Genomic DNA, 6,000 nt, shown 5'->3' with positions numbered 1-6,000 from the left:
TCGTATTTTAGTCGACTAAAATTGTGTTAACCACTTTACAACCGGAGGATTTTGCTGTCTTCCGTCCAGGCCACTTTTTGCGATTCGGCGCTGTGCGACTTCAACTGACAATTGCGCGGTCGTGCGACGCCGTACCCAAACGAAATTTACGTCCTTTTTTTCCCACAAACAGAGCTTTCTTTTGGTGGTATTTGATCACCTGTGCGATTTTTACTTTTTGCGCTATAAACAAAAAAAGAGCGTTTATTTTGAAAAAATAACAATATTTTTCACATTTTTTTATATGAAATTCCCCCCAAAAAAGATGTAAAAACCAATTTTTTTAAAAGTTTTTGGCCAATTTGTTTTATGCTACATATGTTTGGTAAAAAAAATCGCAATAAGCGTATTTTGATTGGTTTGCGCAAAAGTTATTGCGTTTACTAACAAAGGGAAAGATTTCTGTCATTTTTGGTGTTTTTTTTTTAACGCGTAATGGCGGCGATCTGCGATTTTTTTTGCGGGACTGCGACATTGCGGCGGACAGACCGGACCCCTGACTGACATTTTTGACACTTTTGGGGGTACCAGTGACATTACTGCAGTAATCAGTGCTATATATATGCACTGTTACTGTAAAAATGACACTGGCAGGGAAGGGGTTAATTTTATTGGAGAGGGAGGGGTTAATGTATGCCTGGTGCTTACTGACGTGTAGGGGGGGAGGTGACTATGTGATTCATGGACAGATCGGATGTCCAGCTATGCTGAACAGTCCGATCTGTCACTCCCTGTCACTATGGAGATCCGCCCGCTGTGTTTACACACAGCGGGCGGATCTCCAGACTCGATCCCCGACGATCGGGTAAGAGCAGCGGCGATCGCCGCTGCTCCTCCCCTGGCCCGACTCCCGCTGTGAATGAAAACAGCGGGAGCGAGCCTCCGGCGGCGCGCAAGCGCCGCCCAGAAGGGGAGGAGTCCAGTCACGTTAATACTACGTGACTGGACGGGAACGAGCCACTCTGCCGCAGTAGTATTACTGTGAGCGGTAGTAGAGTGGTTAATTTAGTAGACGAAAACGTTTTTGTCGACGAAAATTTACACTGACCTGTACAAACACAGCTGCAGGCCCTACTTGGACAGGTATGCAAGTGAGCGGTCCCCAAATGCACACTGTCTCTGCTTGGGATGTACACCTGCATCCCCACGCCTGTCAAATTATGACCTGCAGTTGTGTTCATACAGATCCAGGTGGCTCAAGCCACATAAATGAACCACTAATTCACAGACCACAGTACCCATGTGCATGAGCCCCAAAAGCTCATTTACACACAGAGATTTATTTATCAACTCGGTTTCATCTTTTAGATTTAGCAGGAATTCTGTGAGTTATGTTGTATTTGTGTCTGCTAGTAATGCTCTTATTGTATTTTTATCGAAATAAAGCTTTAATGTTTTCTTGGGGGGCCTCTGTCAGGTAGTCTCTACGGGGCCCCCCAATTTCTATCAGTAGCCCTGCCTGTGACTGTTACTTAAAGGCTAACACCACCTTTTACACCATAGTTAGGGTGTCACATGTAACATGGTGCCAAGCAGACCCCTCCCCCAAAAAGGCCTCCATGACGGCATGGGTGGGTTTTTCTTTACCACAGCAGCTGTCAGATTGAACACAAAGACCATGGCAGCAGGAATTGTAGTTCTTAACAGAACATCAGAGCAGTGATTACTGCACTGATAGTTCATTGACACCTACTGAGGTATGGACATAGAGCTGGAGGAAGAGCCTGCAGGATCCAGGCATTGCACATACAATCATGCTTGCAAAGCTTTGCACACTCATTTGTAAAAAAATAAAAAATAAAATAAAATAATAATAGATATTTTTTTTCTGTAAACATATATTGCATTTATTATTTTTTTTGGACTTAGCCTTTAACTGCAGCAAATAAAAATTTGGTATTCTGCACTGACAGACAGGGTCATGCTGTTTGGCACAGCTGTAAAATATCAGACCTGGATAGACAGAAATACAAATCCTTTAGCAATCAGCTCCCATATACAGTATGTATTTCATTGGTGTGTTTAGCTGTTTGTCTAGGATTTTAGTTTATAAAGGAAGTAACATTTTTTTTTTTCTAAATTATACTTACCAAGGTGGATGCTGCATCTGTTCCCCCCCCCCCCCCCCCCCGCCTCTAAGACTGAGAACCGAGTGATCAAACACTGCCAAACGCTCAGTTCTCAGAGCTCCCTGAGCAGAGAGCCGGAGACTGTCAGTCACCGGCTCTCTGCTCTGCCCCCCTGCACTGCACTCCTGTGAAACAAAGGAAAAGTACAGTCAAAGGAGTTTTGGCTGTACTTCTCCTTTAAAAAAAAAAAAAAAATCTTTCTCTAAAAACTATTCTGTACTTCAGTTTTAAAATGAAATGAACCAGTAGATTAAAAGGAACATATTAGTGTCTTATCAAACAGACAAAAACTGTCTGTGTTTAACTGATTTTATCATAATGTAACGATTTAGCAACTACTAGGACAAAAGACATTTCAAATATTTTTGTAGAAATGACTTGATTTAGATATAGATTATATTTACAGATTAGCAGAGCCGTTATATTGTCTTATCATACAAATTACAACAAATATACTCTTAGATACTGTATGTTTACAATGGGGAAAATTATTATTTGACACCCTGCAGATTTTGTAAGTTTACCCAGTTCCAAAGAAATGAAGGGTCTATCATTTTATCATAGGTGTATTTTAAACTATATAGACAGATAATTAACCAAAAATCAAGAAAATACATAATACAAATGTTATAAGTTGAGTTGCAGTTCAGTGAGTAAAATAAGTATTTGATCCCCTACCAACCAACAATAATTCTGACTCCCATGGACTAGCTACAGTATGTGTTCATGTGGTACACAGATTAGTCCTGTGAATTTAGGATGGTGCTCCTAATGACTACTTGTTATGTGTATAAAAGGCACCTGTCCACAGAATCTCTTTTTTACATTCAAACCCACCATCATGGGCATGACCAAAGAGCTGTCAAAGGCTGTCAGGGACAAGATTGTAGACCTGCACAAGGCTGGAATGGGCCACAAAACCATCAAGCAAGAAGTTTGGGGAGAAGGAGACAACTGTTGGAGCAATTTTTCACAAATGGAAGAAATGCAAAATAACCATCAATCGCCCTCGGTCTGGCGCTCCATGCAAGATTATGCTTCATGGGGTAAGGAAGATCATGAGAAAAGTGAGGGATCAGCACAGAACTACAGGGGAGAAGCTTGTGAATGATCTGAAGGCAGTTGGGACCACAGTAACTAAATAAATCATTGGTAATTCAATACGCCGCTGTGGATAGAATTCCTGCAGCACCTGCAAGGTCCCCCTCTTCAAGAAGGCACATGAACAAGCCTGTCTGAAGCTTTCTTTTTTTTTGTTTAATACATTTTTATTAAGAAATTTTTTAACCAGAACAAGTGCATGTACAGAAATACACAGCGAATCAACCAGTCAAGATAATGACAACATTATACAGCAGAATAAGCAAATGGTCAAGAGTGAAACAGTTATTCTGGCAAATACTGAAACCCCATAGAAGTGGGGGTAGAGAAGAGAGAAAGAAGAATGTTAGAAAAGAGAAAAAGAAAGGGGGGGGGAATGTAAAGGGGGAAAGATGAGAAGCGTTGAGGGGGGGGGGGAGAGATTCCGAGGGGGGGGTGGTGAGGGCGGGGGTGGGCGAGAAGGGGGGAGGGGAAATGGGGGGGGGGGGAAGAGGAGAGGAGAGGTAAAAAAGAGGCGGGGGCGGCTAATCAGTCCCCGAGACGCTGAGCATTCTATTTCCTCACTCTATAATCCAAAAAGTGACAAATAACAGCAATATCAATAGCATGTGAGAGTCTTAAACTCTCCCTAGGGGTTGGATACAGTATCAGGAGAATTATTTATCAAGGTAGCGTAGTCAGCCGAATGTGTGAACGCTAGTCAACAAGCCCAGATAGAATTAGCCTTAGCAGAGAAATTGCGTAATGAATATGACATATCCTCCATGCGGTAGGTAAAATCGACCGCCAGCAGCCACTGACGAACCGTCGGAGCTGAGGGTTGAGCCCACAGTTTGGGGATAAGGGACTTAGCGGCATTAAGGAGGTGAGGGGTTATTGAATTCTTGTAGCTGTAGAGAGGTTCCTTGGTGGAGTGGAACAAAACTGTCCATGGGTCATCCGGGACCGGGCAGCCCTGAATTTTGTGTATCAGTGGGAGTATTGCGTCCCGCTGTCTGAAGCTTTCCATTGAACATCTAAATGATTCAGAGAAGGATTGAGAGAAAGTGTTGTGGTCAGATGAGACCAAAATTGAGCATTAACTTGACTCGCCGTGTTTGGAGGAAGAAAAATGCTGACTATGACCCTAAGAACACCATCCCTACAGACATGCATGGAGGTGGAAACATTATGCTTTGGGGCTGTTTCTCTGCTAAAGGTACAGGCCGACTTGGCCGCATTAAGGGGACAATGGACGGGGCCATGTATTGTAAAATCTTGGATGAGAAACTTCTTCCCTTACTTAAAACACTAAAGATGAGGCGTGGATGAGTCTTCCAGCATGACAATGACCCAAAACATACCACCAAGGCAACAAAGGAGATGCTGAAGTAGAAGCCCATTAAGGTCATGGAGTGGCCTAGCCAGTCTCCAGACCCTAATCCTATATACGATTTATGAAGGCTGAAACTTTGAGTTGCCAAGCAACAGCCAAGATACCTCAAGGCTTTAGGGAAGATCTGTAAAGAAGAGTGGACCAAAAGCCCTCCTGAGATGTGTGCAAACCTGGTAACCAACTACAAGAAAACTCTTACCTCAAGTATGAAGTCATGTTTTGCTTGGGGATCAAATACTTATGTTACTCACTGAGCTGCAACTCAATTTATAACATCTGTATCATGTGTTTTTTCTGGATTTTTTGGTTGATATTCTGTCTCTATCATTTAAAATACACCTATGATAAAAATTATAGACACTTAATTTCTTTTGAAGTGGGCAAACTTACAAAATCTGCAGGATATCAAATAATTTTTTCCCCCACTGTATATAGAGTTTACCCACAAAGGAGCCACTGATTAATGGATTCCTTGATTACAGATGACAAGAACCCTTCTGGCAACATCACACCCTCTGACACACCAAGGCTAAAGAAAGAGGTTTTATTTTGGGAAATACTCCCCACAAAGTAACATACAGTATGGCAATGGCATACTTGCCAACAGTCCTGGATTTGCCGGGACAGGCCGGCTTATATTCTGTTGTCCTGCATTGACTGAGTCCCAGCCAGTGTCCCAAGAACACAGTGTGAATTATAGGCATCCCTAGTGTCTGGCACTCAAAGCGTGAACCCCTAATCCCTGCCCAAGATCATGAGACCTGAGACCGCAAACTTCCTGCACATTTCAAATTTGTAATTGTCAGCTTCTGTCGCCACTGCTCTTCAGAGCTCAGATTTGGTGGCTGTCAGTGCTCAAGGCACCTTTCAGGACAGCCAGCAGCATAAGGACCCCCTCCAGCACCTGAAGTATCCCCTTTCTTCTCCTGATGCTGCCCTGTGTATATAATGTTGCTGGGCAGACACTGTACAGCTTTCAGACAGCTGTGACCAGCACTTAAGGGATCCAAATAGGAATATATGAGAGGACACCAGCCATGGCAGCCTCAGCAGCAGAGGGAGTTTCCCATCAGCCTAAAGCAAAGGACAACATTGGTATTCAGTCCCCCGTCCAGCCCATTACCCCCTGTGCCCCCCAACTGTTTCCTTCTCCACTCCACTGTCCTTGTCCACCTCCATGCCCCTCCTGTGCCCTCACTACCTACCTGTCCACCCCATGTCCACACTTCCAACCCACTGCCCCCATTTCCTACCTGTCTAACCATTGCCCCCTGTCCAACCCACTACCCCCCATCCTCCTTACTGAACACCACTACCCACCTGTCCACCCCACTTGCCCACACCTCCTACCTGTCC

This window comes from Pelophylax lessonae, assembly GCF_965119305.1.
Source record: "Pelophylax lessonae genome assembly, chromosome: 2".
Taxonomy (NCBI): Eukaryota; Metazoa; Chordata; class Amphibia; order Anura; family Ranidae; genus Pelophylax; species Pelophylax lessonae.
Note: the sequence above shows the minus strand (reverse complement) of the source record.